The 17,093-nt window shown below is 41.6% G+C and overlaps 1 long non-coding RNA gene across 1 annotated transcript in view; it reads right to left on the bottom strand.

Moving 5' to 3' along the window:
- LOC124230239 (uncharacterized) overlaps positions 1-16,828 on the bottom strand; it is a 34,907-nt gene extending 18,079 nt beyond the window's left edge. Inside the window, exon 1 of the long non-coding RNA XR_006886125.1 lies at positions 16,596-16,828. This is a non-coding gene — a long non-coding RNA (uncharacterized LOC124230239). The remainder of the gene's footprint in view (positions 1-16,595) is intronic.
- Positions 16,829-17,093: the final 265 nt, after the last annotated feature.

Here is a 17,093-nt window from a genome sequence, read left to right as displayed (position 1 = left end):
TCATTGTCATATGAAGAAGTATACAGAGGTATGTCATCAAAAAATATACAGATAAAGGCATTAAAGAGATGTGTCAAGTAGTCAAAGAATAAAGATATTATTTTTCTAGGGCCGGCCCAGTGGTGCAGCAGTTAAGTGCCCACGTTCTGCTTCGGTGGCCCAGAGTTCGATGGTTCGGATCCCACGTGCAGACATGGCACCGCTTGGCACGCCATGCTGTGACAGGCATCCCACATGTAAAAAAAAAAAAAAGTAGAGGAAGATGGGCATGGATGTTAGCTCAGGGCCAATCTTCCTCGGCGAAAAAAGGAGGATTGGCAGAAGTAGGCTCAGGGCTAATCTTCCTCAAAAAAAAAATTATTTTTCTAGATTTTTGTAGTATTTGTCAGCTTTTTAAATTTAATTTGCCATAATTTCTCTTCCTATTTTCAGTAAATATTCAACTTCATACTTAATTTTATGTTCATAATTTTGCATTCTCTTTCCTAAGGAAAGCACCCACCTACCCCCAAACTGTGTAAGCTTTAGATTCCACAAAACCTGGATCTTCCTTGGGCATCACACTTTATTACGTGAATTGCTTGGGTGTGAAGAGGTAAAGTGAGAGGGTCTTGGGGCCTATTTATAGAAAATTATCTGAATGGGCAGCTCATCCTGATGCCCGAGATGTCAAGATGTGTTATTTCAAGGTAAGTGAGTCAGCAACTGGCGCTTCCTGAATGTCATTTTCAGATGACTGAATTATGTCCTCGTTTCTCCTTGTTTTTGTTCTGTAGTCGTGGTGGCAGCTGATAACAGGAGAGAGAACTGGGCAAGGGGCAGATGACTGTTTAGCCATGACTCCACAGCCTCTCACGCGGTAGGGAGCAAAGAAAGACAATGGTAAAAAAAAAAAAAGCCCACCAGAACATGCCCTCAATCCTGACACAACGCCGGTGTCCTTCCAGAAGCGCCAAGGACAATACCTGAAGCAGGCAGAGCAGGGACGTGGGTGGTGAAAGGCCACAGGAGCCAGAGCCAGCTGGTCTCCTTTGTGAGACTACAGGCTGCAGAGCCATGACTATTCTTCTCAACGAACAACACACAGGGATTAATTCTTAATATGTCATTTATTATTTCTTTCAGAATGAAGACATTTCACCCTAAAGTGTATTAGGTTTCTGAGTGCTCACATTTCCTCAAATATAGTTCGTGGGATTTGCGGATGTAATTTCTACATAAGTTGGCGTGGCTCAGGGCTTTGGAAAGATGGCCTGCCCAGGGCAAGGCCGCCTGCCCATGTTCCAGCCAAGCTTCTTTGATTCCTTAAAGACTGTACAGAAAGCCTTTATGGTTAAACAAAGGGGGTTGAACACAGGCTTTCATCTCTTCTCCCTTCTGAAATCCCAATAACACGACTGTAGAAGAATAAAATAGGTATAAATCCACAAGTACAAAAAGAATGAGAGAGAAGATGACCGCCGACACAGTGGAAGCTGTAGTGCTGAGAAGTGGGACCTGGCAGGACAGAGAAAGCTGGATCAGAAACACTCATCCTACTCCAGGCCAGAACTGATGGCTTTCACAAAGTAATTTTGAATTTATGAGTTATGGGATTATTTTCTTTTATAACATGGATCACGAAAGGTTATAGAATGAAGAGCTTTCATTTGCCAAATAGGGGCAGTTAATCAGGAGCAAGCTGATTTTTACCCCAGACCCACTCTGCATCCCTGGCCAAGAAGTTCTCTTTCTGGAGAGTTGGGCCCGCAAACCCTGGACTCAGGGAGGGCTTCGGTGAGACATCTGACCCCAAGCAGAGGGAGAAGGGGAGGCAACTCTGAAAGACACACACTGAAGGAAGGGAAGAGAGGTTTCTCCAGAGGACAGTTGGGGTTATAGCAACAACAGCTCATGTTTAAATGATGTGCCAAGCAGTGTTCAAAACACTTTATAACATTAACTCAATTAATTCTCACAACAACAGTATACTGGAGGTACAATTGTCATTTTATTTTACATATAAGGAGCCTGAGACACAGACAGCTTAAGGACATTCCCCAAGGTCACACAGCCAGTAAGTGGCAGAGCTAGAGATGAACTCAGCGAGTCTGGCTATATTGAGAGAGGGAGATGGATCCTGGGTGGCAAAACCACAAAAGGTCTACCACAGGGAGAATCGTGACTTACACAGTAAAATTTTCATTAAATTGTGTGGACTGTATGCGGTTGTATCATATTTCCAACAGTTACAATGTAGGACAAGCAAACGACATCAGGCCAACCTCGTCCCTTCTGAGCAGATCCTCTTCGGCAGCAGGTCCCCCTCTAGCTATAGGTCTGTGCAGGTCTGAATAATGGGCCTCCGAAAGATATCCTGTCTTAATCCTTGGAACCTGTTTCCTTAGATGGTAAGAGGGGCTCTGCAGGTGTGATTAAATGCAGGATCTCGAGATTCTCCAATCCTTACAGGAGACTCCGGGCTCCCTTGCACTTCCACAGCTCAGACCATGAGGTGAGGGGCTCACAGGGTAGACACCCTCTGCAAATACCATGCAGAGCCCTCATCACTGTTCCCATCGCTGGTAAGAATCTGCTGACAAAGGTGAGTGGGACCTCAGGCAGATCTGTCTCTGAGCCGTGAGATTAACTGAAATTTGGCACTGATTACATACTACAATGGATACCCATATAAGAAATGGTTTATAATCACAGAACACAAAGTTCTCTTGTTACACACAAGCTAAACATACTAAGACGTTCGTAGGGCTCAAATGCTAAAATGCAAATGGGCTCTGCTCAGGAATCAGAATTTCTAGAGTGCCAAAGACTTTGCTGTGGTTTCAAGGAAAGAATCATGAATAAAGCTTGGTTCAGCTATGTCTATAAAAAAGATGAAACTTCATTAGTCATGGATGGGGGTTGGTGTGTGATCAACAGCCCACCTGTTCTCTTGGTGGAAATCATGTCTATTCATGTTTAAGCTATTTTGATATTGTAAATCTATAATCCTAAAATGACCTTCGTAGCTGAAGGAAAGAGGAAGGAACCCCACTGGGACACCTGAATGAATCACTAGAGACTTGAACAGATGGAAGGAGCAAATAATATAACCCAGCAAAGGTGCCAAGCAAGTCATTTGTCTTAGGATCTGTCAATCATTTCAGGTCTGCAAAAGGACTGTGAAGTCCATGTGTTTCTCACACAAGGAGCAGGAGTTTATTGGGTGTACCCATAAGAGTTATGAACCAGCAAAAGATGCATGCAGTCAGGAGCTGCAGGGAGACGTCTGGGTGGCTATGCAACTACTAGGAAAGTTAGGCTCAGACCTTGACTTAGAACAGTGATATCCAGAAGAGGTTCATAGTCACTCTTCATCCCATGTCCATGGCAGACATTACTAAGTGATCACTGCACACTTTCTTGATGAAGCCAGAGGTGGCCTCAGAATCTTTTTTAGCACAGATCTTGGACCTAATACTTACTGATCAGAGTTGACCCACAAGATAAAACCCATTTGTTATCCCTGGTTTAGAACAAGAGGTAAAGGAACCAAACGTTAGTTAGAATAGGATCTGCATTAATATCTGTCTTGAGAAAGCACCAGGGGCACATTTTGTAAAACAGAGAGATCTGGGCAAGAAAGAAGGGAAGAATTCCAGGGGCTGGAGTCAGTGAGGCATCCACAAAGTTACAGGAGATGACACTAGCCAGGCTGAAGTCTAGTGAAGAACTTCAGCAACTATTTCCTCATGTCTCTTTGGCCTTAATCGGGTCATGTGCCCATCGTGGGCCAATCACTGTGGTCAGAAATGGGCTTTGCTGATTGGTTTGAGTTCATCAGAGCCCACATGTGGAGCTAAGGGCGTTCCCACCTAAACCGCGTGATTAAGAGTGGGGAGAGGTGGCTCCCCTAAGGGAACTGGGGTACTCTTACCATGAAGGCAGAGACTTAATGCTGAGGAATAAACAATAGGTGTTATTTACACTGGGCAGGTTTCACAAGGACCAGAGAGCTTTTCTAGAAGGGCAGACGAGGCATCTATAAAGCAGGGGAGGAGTGGCCTGACCCCGAGGAAATAACTTCTGGGGACTAGTTTGGAAGTACTTTCCTCTTACGAGAGACCTAGGAATCCACACCTGCCACAAAAATGAGGAAACAAGTTTAGGTTACAACTCAGAATGTCCTCAGACTTAGCAAAGACACCAGCTTGAATTTTCCTGGGCTAAACACTTTAGGACAACTTTCCAACATCATTTAAGGGGAAACCTTGGAACCAGCCAGGAACTAGGTCTTACAGCCCAAAAATAATAATAGCAAGTGATTTCTGCAAACTGTGCAAACACTTCATGTTTGTAATTTTGTTTCCCCAAAGATTTCCCCAAAGTGTTAGCAACAAACTCCTCAAGTCAGAAAGGTGCTAGGTGCTTGCCTTCCAGGGGAAGGCAGCTGAGGGATTGTGTCCTATTTCTTTTCCACTCTTGGAAACAGAAAATCTCCCAGAGATAGAGAGGGAGATGACAGCTTTGAAAAGAAAGGGAGGGGGGCTGGCCCCATGGCCGAGTGGTTGGGTTCGCGTGCTCCGCTGCAGGCGGCCCAGTGTTTCGTTGGTTCCAATCCTGGGCGCGGACATGGCACTGCTCATCGGGCCACGCTGGGGCAGCGTCCCACATGCTACAGCTGGAGGGACCTACAACGAAGAGTATATAGCTATGTACCGGGGGGCTTTGGGGAGAAAAAGGAAAAAAAAATTTAAAAAAAATAATAAAATAAAATAAAGAAAAGAAAGGGAGGGTTGGCCCTGTGGCCGAGTGGTTAAGTTCGGGCACTCCGCTTCAGCGGCTCAGGGTTTCCCTGGTTTGGATCCTGGGCGTAGACATGGCACCACTCATTAGGCCACGCTGAGGCGGCATCCCACATGCCACAACTAGAAGGACCCACAATTAAAATATACAACTATGTACTCAGGGGATTTGGGGAGAAAAAGCAGGGAAAAAAAAAATACTGGCAACAGTTGTTAGCTCAGGTGCCAATCTTAAAAAAAAAAAAAAGAAAGGGAGTTTGGATGCTTGGGACCTATGGAACAGAGGAAAGGTACATAAAGGCAGTGATGAGAAGGCAGTGTGTGGGCTTCACGGGCAGAAAACCCATGGGTTACACAGGAATAAGAATTTGTAAATAAGGCCATCAGAGGAAAGACAGCTGGAAGTCTGCTACGGTTTCTTCACAAACGGCTTCAGTTAGGTTAGGTATCGTTCAGCTGTAGGCGTTAGAAAACCTTCCCCAAACTGGCTTAGAAAAAGAATTTATTAGCTTACATATTTGAAAGAGACAAATGTAGAATGGACTTTGGACAAGATTTGATCCAGCAACTCAAAGGATTCAGTTTCTCCCATGTCTACTCTCTTATTCTAAGGCTGGCTCTCCTAGTTGGAGGCATGCTTCCTTATTAATACCAAATAGAAGAGAAAGGACTATGTGGCCCAGACTCCCAATCAAAGGACCTCTGATGGGACTAGCTTAAGTCTTGTGACTACCTTTGACCCAACCCCTGTGTCTAGGCGGAGGTAAATCAGGTTCTAATTAGATGGCTATGGAGTCCATCACATAAATTCTGCATGGCTGAGAATGGTGGGAGTGATGGTTTCCTAAAATAAACAGGATATTGTTACTCTGAAGGAAGGGGAACAGAGGTCGGACAGCCAACGATAGGTGTCCTAGCATCAGATGAACAGGAATAGGTGAAATGCATATATGCATATTCTAAATCAAAGATAAAGGTAAAGACTGAAAGTCTCCTGGAACTCACTTGTCCTTTAAAAAAATGATGATGACTGGAATAGAAGGCTGCCGTGGTGTGACTGTGGGCTTGCTCAGCTGGCTAGCAGCTGCTCCGCCAAATGAAATGAGACCCACAGGAAAACGACTCACATGAATAATCTCTGAAGATGGATCTTGAAACATATACTTTACCCAGTGTTCTCGGAGGGACTCACAGGACACACCCCAAAGAGTGAGTTAATGTTCTGTTAAGTTCTCGCTTTATTTATTTACAAGGATGGTTTCTTCCTGACACCCAGCACTATACTAACATTCTACATGTCACTTTGGGCTTACTTGAACCCAAATAGATGGATTACTCTTCATTCACTCAAGAATTTCCCAACTTAAAGAACAGATATGATTAATAATGTTAGGGTAGCCCAGTTAGTAACTCTAACAAGTTATAGAACATGGAAGATACAGAATAATGAGAACATTCTTTTGTGCTTAGAAAAGAATAGTAAAATAGATTTGTTAGCATGACAATTGTTCAATAGATTTTTTTTTTTCCTCCTGGGCTACTTGTCCTTGGTTCATGCCAGGGATCCACAAGACTGAGAGAGCCACTATGTTGCTCTGAAGTAGAATTCTCCAACCAGTATGTCAGGATATAGCAGTAAATTTCAAAGTCTTGCCTGGTGTGAGGTGATTATTTAAATAAATTAATATATATCCTTATAATGGAATTCTATTCATTCATTTAAAATAATGCTGTAGATGAAAATGTAACTTTATATGATATTCACATTATATGGTTGAGTAAAAAAAACAGGTTAGAAAACAACATGGAGGTTATAATCACACATTTATAAAATATTAAAATATTTACATTTTTGCACAGAAAGAATGAGAAAATATACTTTAAGGTGTTTCCAGTGGTTTTCTCTGGGTGGTCAGATCATGAATACTCTTTTAAAATCTTTTTTCTTTTCTTGTTTATATTTTCTAAATTTTCTACAATATGCATTTATTGCTTTGTAACAAGAAAAATATAGTAGAGATATTTTCAATTAAAAAATTATATCCACTACATCTGTATATCTTTAATTGTACTTATATTTGATTCTGCAAAAAATTTGATATTCTTCTTGTAAGCAGCCACAAGTCCTCTGTGGAATGAGGTGAGGGAGGAAAGGCATACACGCATGGGTAAATGAGCGAATGAATAAACACAGCACCAATTAGAGCAGTGAAGGAAGCTCTGGGGAGTCCCAAGACGCCTCTCTGTTCCCTTACTTTGATTTAGTTAACATCTAAATGAGATCCAATTCCAGGAGATTAGTCCTAGTCCCAGTCCCATGGGGCGTTTTCGTGCTTCTAGGTCTGGAGATGGAGTTTTCTTGCTCCCAAGAGTGTCATCTCAAGAGTCTAGATTCTCAAACTCTAGCAAGGGGTCAGTCACCTCCTCCCTCGACCTTATGTGGCATTTTCCTTCTCATGATATATAAATCCCTCCAGCTCTCCAGGGCGGGCCATGTTTGATCTCCAACGGAATGCCATCACTGCTGGACCTCAGGGGCTCCTTGACTTTCACACTCAAGCCAGGGTTTTAGGCAAAGTCCACTGCTTCAGCCACCTTCTCCAGGACTGCCACCCCTACATAGACCTCACCAGTGGCCATCATCACTGCTGCCACCACACTCCAGATTTGTTAGAGGCCACTCCCCTCTTCTTCAGTCCTCAGCAAAGACAAACTCCCTCTCAACAGCCTCCAGAGTCTAGAAATGCAAAGGTCCCATCACAGGGCTTTCCCCAGGTAGGGAAGAAGGTGGAACATCAACCTTCCATCTCAGTCCCACAATACCTCTCCCTCTTGCTGCTCACCAGTCTGCTAGATTTGGGGACACAAAGTGACAAAAATGGAGGCGAAAGAAACTCAAAAACCTGCAAGTAACATAAACAAGTTATCCACTAGTTGCTGAGCTGTAGCAGATTATTGCCAAGGGTAATACAGGCCCAGTGTTGATAGGTTTTTAAATTTTTCCAGAAAAAGCAGAAATCTAGATTATTATGTGTAATCTCCCAATTTTTAAACATTGACAACAGTTCTGTTTTTTTTTAACCCTAATGTAGATCTGTCCCAGTTAGGAATTCTGTTCAGTTGTTAGTAACAGAAATGAAAAAAAATATGGCTTAGAGACTTATTTCTCTCTCACCTGAAAGAGTTCAAAGGTGGGCAGTCTAGGGCTGTGTGCAGCTCCATGAAGTCATCATGTTGAATCACTTGGCTTGGGTTTCTTTTTAGCGGTTGCTAGAATACACTGAAACTTGAATTTGACATCAACTAGGTGAGTGTCCCTGGGCACAGCCATTTATCTTTCTATGCCTCTGTTTCCTCATTTGTAAGATGGACAATAACAACACCTGCTTCACAGGATGGTTGTGAGAATTAAATGAGATAGCACATGAAATGCACTTAGCACCAAGCCCGCAGCACAGTGAGCCCCATAAATGCTGGTGTAAGACAGGATGAACCCCATCCCCACCCTTTGATAACCTGGGCCCTTATACACTGCAATGACAAAGGGAAATCCTCAGATACGTAAAGAGAGTTGGGCATAGGATAGATGAGAGCTGAATTGTTCTGTATTAAAAAACGAGAAGTCACTTTCCTGTTTTTTTCCTGTCAGAGCAGGAAACAACAGGAAAGAGAAGGGAAGAGAGGAGAAGCAAGCGGCATAGCAGAGTGGAGAAGGACATTTATGAATATCTGATATTAATTTTGTGATTGATAATCTTTTTTAAATATAAGACCATCTGTCACCCCAAATCTTCCTTTTAAAGTCAGCTAGGCACTAAAATATCTAATGTGAGTAATTTTTTCTGGAAATTATGAGAAGGGGCTGAGTTCTGTATGTGTGTTGACGTAGAGCAGAAATCAGCAGCATATATAGGACTATATATTCTATGGACTAATTCAACAAAAATCAGAATCTAGAGCGAGAGCTTAATCTGTAAGAACATAAGCTCTACCCTTCCCCAAATCCTTGGACAGATTATTGGACTTTCTTCAAATGCGGAGGAGAGGGGAGAGTTTGAGTCAATTTCATCTGGACCTAAAGGAGCAGGAAGACTCTAACTGACATTTGAGTTGAGTAGCTAGTACCTACCCTGCCCTGGTCCCCAACAACACTCCCAATGACCCTTCACAAAATTGAATGGGAATCTTCTGACATTGCCTCTGCTTTTGCAATACTGAGAAGTCAGGAAGAGCCTGAGTTGGCTGTAATTCTAAAGGAAGAATGGATGCTGATGGTGTATCCTAGCAACAGCTGAAAAGAAATCAACGTCAAGTGACACAAGCTCCATGAGTAGAAGCGAAAGATCCACTGAAAGGCGGTCAGAAGTAACATGGACCTAGGTTCTGACTGTCAAATCAAAACTAGCAACTGTAAGCTGACCTTCTGTTAGGATGCTGCACAGATGACGCAAGAGCAAAGGGCTGAGTTAGGCTAAAGGAGGCCTCATAAAAATGGCCCCAAATCACAATGCTCAATCAAAGTCCACGTTTGGAGTGACAGCCTTAGCCAGAGAACAATGTTCTGTCTGTAGAAAACTGAAGGTCGTAGAAGGTTGTCAAATAGATCCCTTTCATCTAATTACAAATGACATTTACTCTTATAAAGCCACATAGTATTAAATAAGACACTAATAATCATGTTTCACACGAATAAAAACGACTCTCTTCCATTACCCTCTTTGTAAATTTGGAAAGCACTGATGGTTAGCCAAGTACCAACTGAAGAATCCTAATGTCCTATTGCATTTGTCAGGGCTGTTTTTACTGCCAATAAAAGAAATTTGGCATGAACTTCATGAGAAAAATGGCGTTTTGGGCAAAGGAGTAAGTCATAGAATCAAAGGAAAGCATCCATGAATCAGGCGGCTCTGAGGACCTCCGGAACTAGAGACCAGGGACTTCACACACCTGGGCCTTCCTCTCTCTGCTTTTCTGTGTGTTACCGTTATTTCCTTAGGCTTTTTTCCAAAGCTAAAAATGTGGCCACCAACCACCCTGGAGCTCTATATAATTTTGTGGCCCCAGGAAGAAAGAGCACTTTCCCTACTAGTTTCACTTGGAAAAAACCCTGGGGAAGGATTTGGTTAGCCTGGTATGGGCTGCATGCCTATTCCTGGGCCACTATTTGCAGCCAGGAGGACAGTGCGAGGATTGGCTGGGCCTGGGCCATGCTCACCCCTGATGTAAGGACAGGAGGTGGGGTACTCTGGTTAGCAGGGCTGGGATGGGAAGGAGAAAGTTCCTCAAAGGAAGGGGATGCTATTTTCAGAAAGAGAAAAAACTGGCAGTGAGCAAATAACAAATATCCACCACATTTATTGAATCAAGAGAGCGATTTTCTTAACCTGCTACTATCTGAGCTTGTCTAAGTTGCCTTGGCAAAGGCAAAACACTACAGAATCCACAGCTGTCTGGAATGTACTATGGATTTGGTCTGAGCTTCCTAAACTATCTGTAATTAGCCACCATAGGAAGCAGGGCATTAGCTGTACATCTCTGAAAGTATCAAATCCCATTTTTCCCACAAAAAGAAGCTACTATAAAGATAAAAATGTAGTTGTTTCCAAATATAACAAATTTCTTGGAAATTTTTTAATCAGTAATTTAAAATTGAGTTTTTATTAAAACAAAGGAATATTACATAAAATAACTTTTAAAAGTCTCTGTCATTCACGTATAGTGATCTATACTGACAGTTTTGTTGAACTAGTCAGTATTACTATGATTCTATTTATTTAAAATAAATAATAGTAAAAAGGCCTAAAATTGATCATTCTTTCAAGAACTGTAAATCAGTAAACTAAATTATCATTATTTAAAATTTTTTGTTTGGTTTTTGGATCTTTTGCCTATGATTCTACCAAGATGACCAAGGTGTGATAACAATACTAACAGCTACCACGTCTGATGCTTTACCTGACAGCTCTGCGGGGAGGGTTTAATTACCCCTTGGCACAGATAAGGAAATTGAATCCTTTAAGTTGCCCAAAGCTACATGTCTAATAAGCTCTAGGGTGGACCTAGGTACACTCTAGAGCCAATTATCTTCCCACTCTGCCATACTGCTTCCCTGACTCAGGAATGCTGGAGAGAACAAAACTGTGTGGGATATTTGTTAATAAAATAGGAGTCTAACAACTGAATGTTCTGAAATAATTATTGAACCATAAATTGTACAAATGTACTTTATAGTTGGACAAAGTTCATTTCTTAGATTCCAAAATGTTCTCCAAAAAGAGTAGACAGATTTGCAGTGTGCAAAATGAAACAGTTGCTAATTCGAGGACCCTAAAAGAAATCTCAGTATCAAACTCAATGATCAAACACCGACTAACAAGAAATGAAGGTAAGGCAGACTTGGAGCTCCAAGGGACCACGAAGAAAATGTGAGAATAAGATCTTAGGTCCCCTTTATCAGTGGATAACTAGCTAAGGATTTTAATTTAGGGTGTGGGCACAGTAAGAGAACTGGAACAAGCACAGCTATATGACAAATATTAATGGTCATCTCAGTTCTCAAACTAAAAGATTCAGGTCAGCCTGTAGGGGAAGCCACCTCCAAAACCAACAACCTTTTTTGAGATTCTCTGGTAAAACTACCTAAGTAAGGAAGGTCATCTAAGATCACAGAGAATTACATAATTCAAAATAAGGAGGGGGTTGTCAAGAGATCTCTACATTTTTGGACAAAGCCTCAGTAGGATGGTATTTTTTCCAGTGGACAAGGCCACTTTCTCTACTGGGGAATATTAATCAAGACACCACTGGAGCCAGGTGGGCACCACTAAGCTCAGATTAGGATTTTCTGTGACAGACATGATTAATGCTAACCAAGAGTTATTACTCCAGTTTTTGCTAACAAAACCTTAATTTTGTTCACCCTACATGTCTTTCAACAAGACTGCGTCCTTGTCCAGCCTCTGGGAATGATTGTTGATTAATAAACCAATGGTTGTATTATGATCTTTGTCAAGTGACTGGTTTAGAAATGCATGAGAAGCAATTCAGGTCAATGAGACTGCTGAAAAATTCTGGGAAGATTTTCATGCTGTCAAGAAAGGATATAAGACAGAGGCATCTCCCTTTTCCTGGCTCTGGATGTTGTCATCTGCATGTGACGGCCAGAACTGTGGTAGCCATTTTAGGACTATAAAAGGAGTGAAACTAAGGGAATAAATCACCATGTTGAGGAAACTGCCTATGTTACTAAACTATCCATGTTACTAAAATCTAACTAGAGATTCTTTAGTATAAACATTATTAAATGTCTCACTATTGAAGGCATTTTTAGATCGGTTTTCTTTATAGCCAAAGCTTCTTAACTAAGATTCTCCCCAAGCCAGATGTATCAAAATCCAGTCTCTGGACATCCTGGTCAGATCAGCCTTCCAGCCCTCCCTATGTGCAGTCAGATTTTTGTGTGGTCTTATAATGTTCAGGAACTTAGCATCCCCATCCTCCTTCTCCTCCCTCCCTTCCTTGCCACTCCCCGCCCAGGCCTTTACTCTATAACTTATCCACCCTCAAGCCACACTGTACTTACCTTCAGGTAACGGAATTTGCAGAAAGAGACTCAGTTCAATCTATGTTAAGCGCAATTGCCAAAAGATGGAATAATCATATGGCACTTGCCCAGGAGACAGAGTTATTTTTAAGGGGATCTATAGTAGGGTAAATGTCACTTTCTTTTATGCCGAGGATACAGGATTACTGTTAATAACGCATTAGAACTGAGTCTCTTAATCTTTTTTAAAAAAATGAGATAAGACACATGGCACAAAATTCACCATTTTAAGGTGTATAACTTGGTAGTTTTTAGTATATTCACAATGTTGTGCATCTGTTATCACTCTGATTCTAAAAATTTCCACCACCCCAAAAAGAAACCCTATACCTGTTAGCAGTTGATCACAATTCTCAATCTTTTTTTTTTTAAAGATTGGCACCTGAGCTAACAACTGTTGCCAATATTTTTTTTTTCTTTTTTCCTTTTCTCCCCAAATCCCCCCAGTACATAGTTGTATATTCTAGTTGTGGGTCCTAGTTGTAGTTATGGCACGTGGGACGTCACCTCAGCATGGCCTGATGAGCTGTGCCATGCCCACGCCCAGGATCCGAACCAGCGAAACCCTGGGCCGCCGCAGTGGAGTGCATGAACTTAACCACTCGGCCACGGGGCCAGCCCCTCAATCTTTTTTTTAATTTACATGTCCTAACAGCCAAGAATCTTACTGAGTTTTGTTTCTTGAAGTTTTTGTTATGAAAATAATACAGTGGATTGTTTCATTCATTTTGCTAATACAAAATTATGTTTCAATGTTGTATGTGCTTTTTCAAACAACAGATGCCTCCCAGACTCTGAGGACGAACCCCACCCCCATGGGCATCCTCTCTGAGCGTGAGCTATTAGATTAGATGACACTTGTGAGATAGGCATATTTTGTGTGGATAGCTTTAGAGGGCCAATTGCTTCTTCCATAAGTAATTTTTTTGTTTTTTCCACCCAGCTCAAGTTAGAGTTAACGGTTCTGGTGATTTGTGTTGCCTTAGATGAAACTCTTAACATTACAAATTTATTAATCCTACCTGCAAAGAGATAGCTTTTCATGAATATGAAAATAATTTTTCATGGTAACTTAGTATTTAAATTTCAAATTAGGAAGCAGATTTTCTAGCACATAATTTTTCATCCTCTTTCTATTGCTTTGAAAAGCATAAATCACCTAAGATTGTGAGGTTGATGCTTAGCCTTATTTAGTGACATAAAAATGACCGTCAATTTTTTAGCAATTTTATTGTGCCTCAAAGTTCCAAGTCCAGGCTACATGCAGCCAAATCTGCAAATTTGCAGACCTTTACCTAACTGTAATCATCCAGAAGAGCCATCGCTTACAGGAATTTTAAAGACCTGGATATATCCACAAATGCACATACAGAGGCTTCATGGAATGTATGCATCCACTTCAACACAAACCTTAAGTTTTTAAAATAAGGCTATTTGTTTACAATAATAAATCCTAACAAACACCACTGGTTCATAATTAGCCCATATTTAAGAATCAGTAAACTCATAATCAGGGCTACATCTAGCAAGGAAGATGGTACATACCAATAACAAATTTCATTACTACAGAGAAGTAATAAAATCATAAGGATGTTATACCAGTAAGGACATTCAGTTGCAAATTTAAAAAGCCTAAGTTATTCTAGGTTCAGAAAAAAAGTTAGGGAAACTTCTTAGGTTCACATAACTGGAAAATCTAAGCAAATTTTGGCCTCAGGCACATCTGGAGCCATGTGTCAAATCTGTCTTGTTCCTTCTCTTGGCTACTCTTTCCTTTGCCTTGACTTTACTTTCAGGCTGCCTTCCTTGGTGTAGTGCCTCCAAGCCATACCTGGCAAATATCTCCAAGCTTCAATCTCATAGAATGAGGAATTCTATTTTCCAGTATTTCCAAATAAAGTCCTGGACTTGAGTTTCATTGGCTTGTTTTGGGTCACTTATTCATTCCTGAACCAATCACTGAAGCCGGTGGGATACCATACTCTGAGAAATAGAGAGTGGTGCAAATCCACTGACCCATATGGTTGAAAGCAGGGGAGGGATGGTCTCCAAGAGAAGTCAGTCTTCTATGACAGAAGAAAGGAAAAGGGATGCTGGGCAAGCACAAACAACAGATGTCCAGACATACGCTTTCCAGGAATTTCCAGGATTCTCTCCCTGACACATCCTGGTGGATAACCCAGAACTAACATGTTGCACAACTCCAAGGGACACCATTCATATGGTATTCCCACAGGTGAGATGTGCAACACAATGGTCCTTATGTGTCCTCTTTGCTCTGGACCAGGAGGACTAGATCAACACCAGATATCAGCCTGGAAAACAATTTTCTAAGACTAGTTCTGAACCAATGCGTTTGTTAAACAATCTGCCACTACATGTCCACTTCTGTAATTCCATTATTTCCATAAGTCTTAGGAATATACACAGACATTACCTTCCTGGAGCCAGAGCTGACAAATGTGGCTTGATTACTGTGCACTTACAATGCAACTGCATTTTATCCTGATGGACACTTGGCGCCAGTGTACAAAACAACCTTTATTTGAGGAGAATGTTATAAATAGGATTTCTCCATATGCAGGAGCATGATTTAAAGCACGGATGGATGCAGGCCTGGAGGTCTTTGCAAGCCGATCACACAAGTGATTACAAACCCTTGAAATAATCACCATTATTTTTGGAAACACAGCATGACATCATGGCAATTAGTGCACTTTTTTCCTTCTCTTATAAAAATTGCTCAATGAAACATTTTCATTTTCCTATTTATAACTATTTGCATGTTTAATGTCATTTCCCACGAGGGCTTTTACTTCCTGAAATTTCAGAATTTGCTGTTCAGGACTGCTGCTGTTTAGTTTCAGTTGTTATCTTACCTCTAGCAAAATTATTAAATCTGATTGATACGATTTTACTTCAGGTAGATAGTAGGTGTTCAGTAAATGCCGAACACAGATTACTTACTGGAATAATTTACTGGAAGTCCATGTCTTTTCTCAAAAAGGAATATAAGTACTATGAAGAAAATAAAACAAGCAAATTTATATGAATAAAATGAAAGAATAATAGGAAGTTTTGAGGGGGCTGCTTTAGATTAGATGGACACAGAACATCTTGCTGAAGAGGTGATATTGGTAAAGTGAGACATCAGTGACACAAAACAGAGCAAGACCAAGACATTACTATTCCAGATAGCAGGAACAGCATGTGCAAAGGCCCCAAGACAAGAATGAACCTGGCTGCTTAAAAATAGACAGAAGTTTGGTGTGATGGACATATGATGGGTGATAGAGGGAGAAATGAGAAAGATGATGTCTCAGAGGGGGACAGGGGCACATCACAAACACAAGCAAGGACTCCCATGGACACGAGTTCATTGCTCTTTTCTTTCTTGGTCAGGGGCACTGTCTCATGTATGATAAAGCAGAAGGCATTCTAAACCCATGAATGTTGGTGTTAGCCAAGGTATGATAGGCAAGGAAAGCAGATCCAAATTCAGAATACATTCCTGTTTCTATAACAAACAGCTTCCTCCAAAATGGAAGAAGTCCAACGAAATGAATTTGCCACCACAAGGCTGCTGGTCTTAGATATGTGATTTACGTTGGGTTCCCCAGAAGTCAACAGTGAGACAAGGATTTGTGCTTGAGAGGTAATCCTGTAAGCATCTGGCTGCTTTATTCTAAATCTCCTCATTTTCTAGGTCCAATCCTCAAGGCTTACTTGCAAAGCCCTTCCCAAAACCTTCACCCCAATTTTCAATGTTGCTCTTTCCAAGTCTCAGACCATCTAGCCAGTGAGTGGTTACAGACCCTCACTCAGGTCTTGTTTCCTCAAGTCAAAGTACCTGATAAGAGGCATTGCTTGAAATCCTGCCTACTGAGATGTGCCCTTCAAGACAACTGCTAATAGGGGCTGTGGTATACAACAGTACACATTGTCCAACAACATCTAAAGCCAGGCTTAACTTTTTTTCATTCTTAGTTAATTGGCCAACAACTCTCCAAGAGGGCAGAGGGACAGATTGGTAGGGGCAAGGTGTGGGAATAGGGTAGTTAACGGCACAAATGGGAAGAAATCTGCTCACACAAACTAAATGTGCCTTCCTGGCCCCATGTACTGGGTGATGGAGTACTACTGGAAATGGTCAACTGTATGAGTAGGTGGATCAGAGAGCACCTGGTGTCCCATGGTCTCCAACATACCAATAGCAAATTGGAGCTGTTTCTCCAAAGGAAAATAGTAATCTTCCTGAAGGGGGTCATGGCCTTGCTCCAAAATCCTGTGGGCTTCCACTGTGATTCTCCTGGAGAGATGTGTTTCTGACTTCAGTAAGTATTCCAATCTTCCAGATATTCTGAGAGGGCTGAGCAGTGGAGCTGCTTGGATGGCAGCATGGGCTTCCTACAGAGACCGTTTTTGCACTGCCAGATTTTCAGGTCACCTGGTAAATAAACAAGTGCAGAAACCTGCGTGTTATATGCTGTCTCTAAAATCTAGGGCACTACAAGGTACTGTACCCTTCTCAGCTGTAAAACAGGCAAGGTGTAGTAATTTGTCCTGAACACTGGAGGGGCTATCTCACACGTGCTAGACCATTGAATCCTTGGGAATCTTACTAAGGAGTCAAGGGCCTGTACTTCTCCAAGACTCAGATTCCATCCTTTGGCATATACATGGCTTACCAAGGCATTTGGGCATCT

The sequence above is a fragment of the Equus quagga genome, chromosome 19 (assembly GCF_021613505.1).
Source record: "Equus quagga isolate Etosha38 chromosome 19, UCLA_HA_Equagga_1.0, whole genome shotgun sequence".
Lineage (NCBI taxonomy): Eukaryota > Metazoa > Chordata > Mammalia > Perissodactyla > Equidae > Equus > Equus quagga.
The sequence above is the reverse complement of the archived record's forward strand: the minus strand, read 5'-3'. Positions and strand labels throughout refer to the sequence as shown.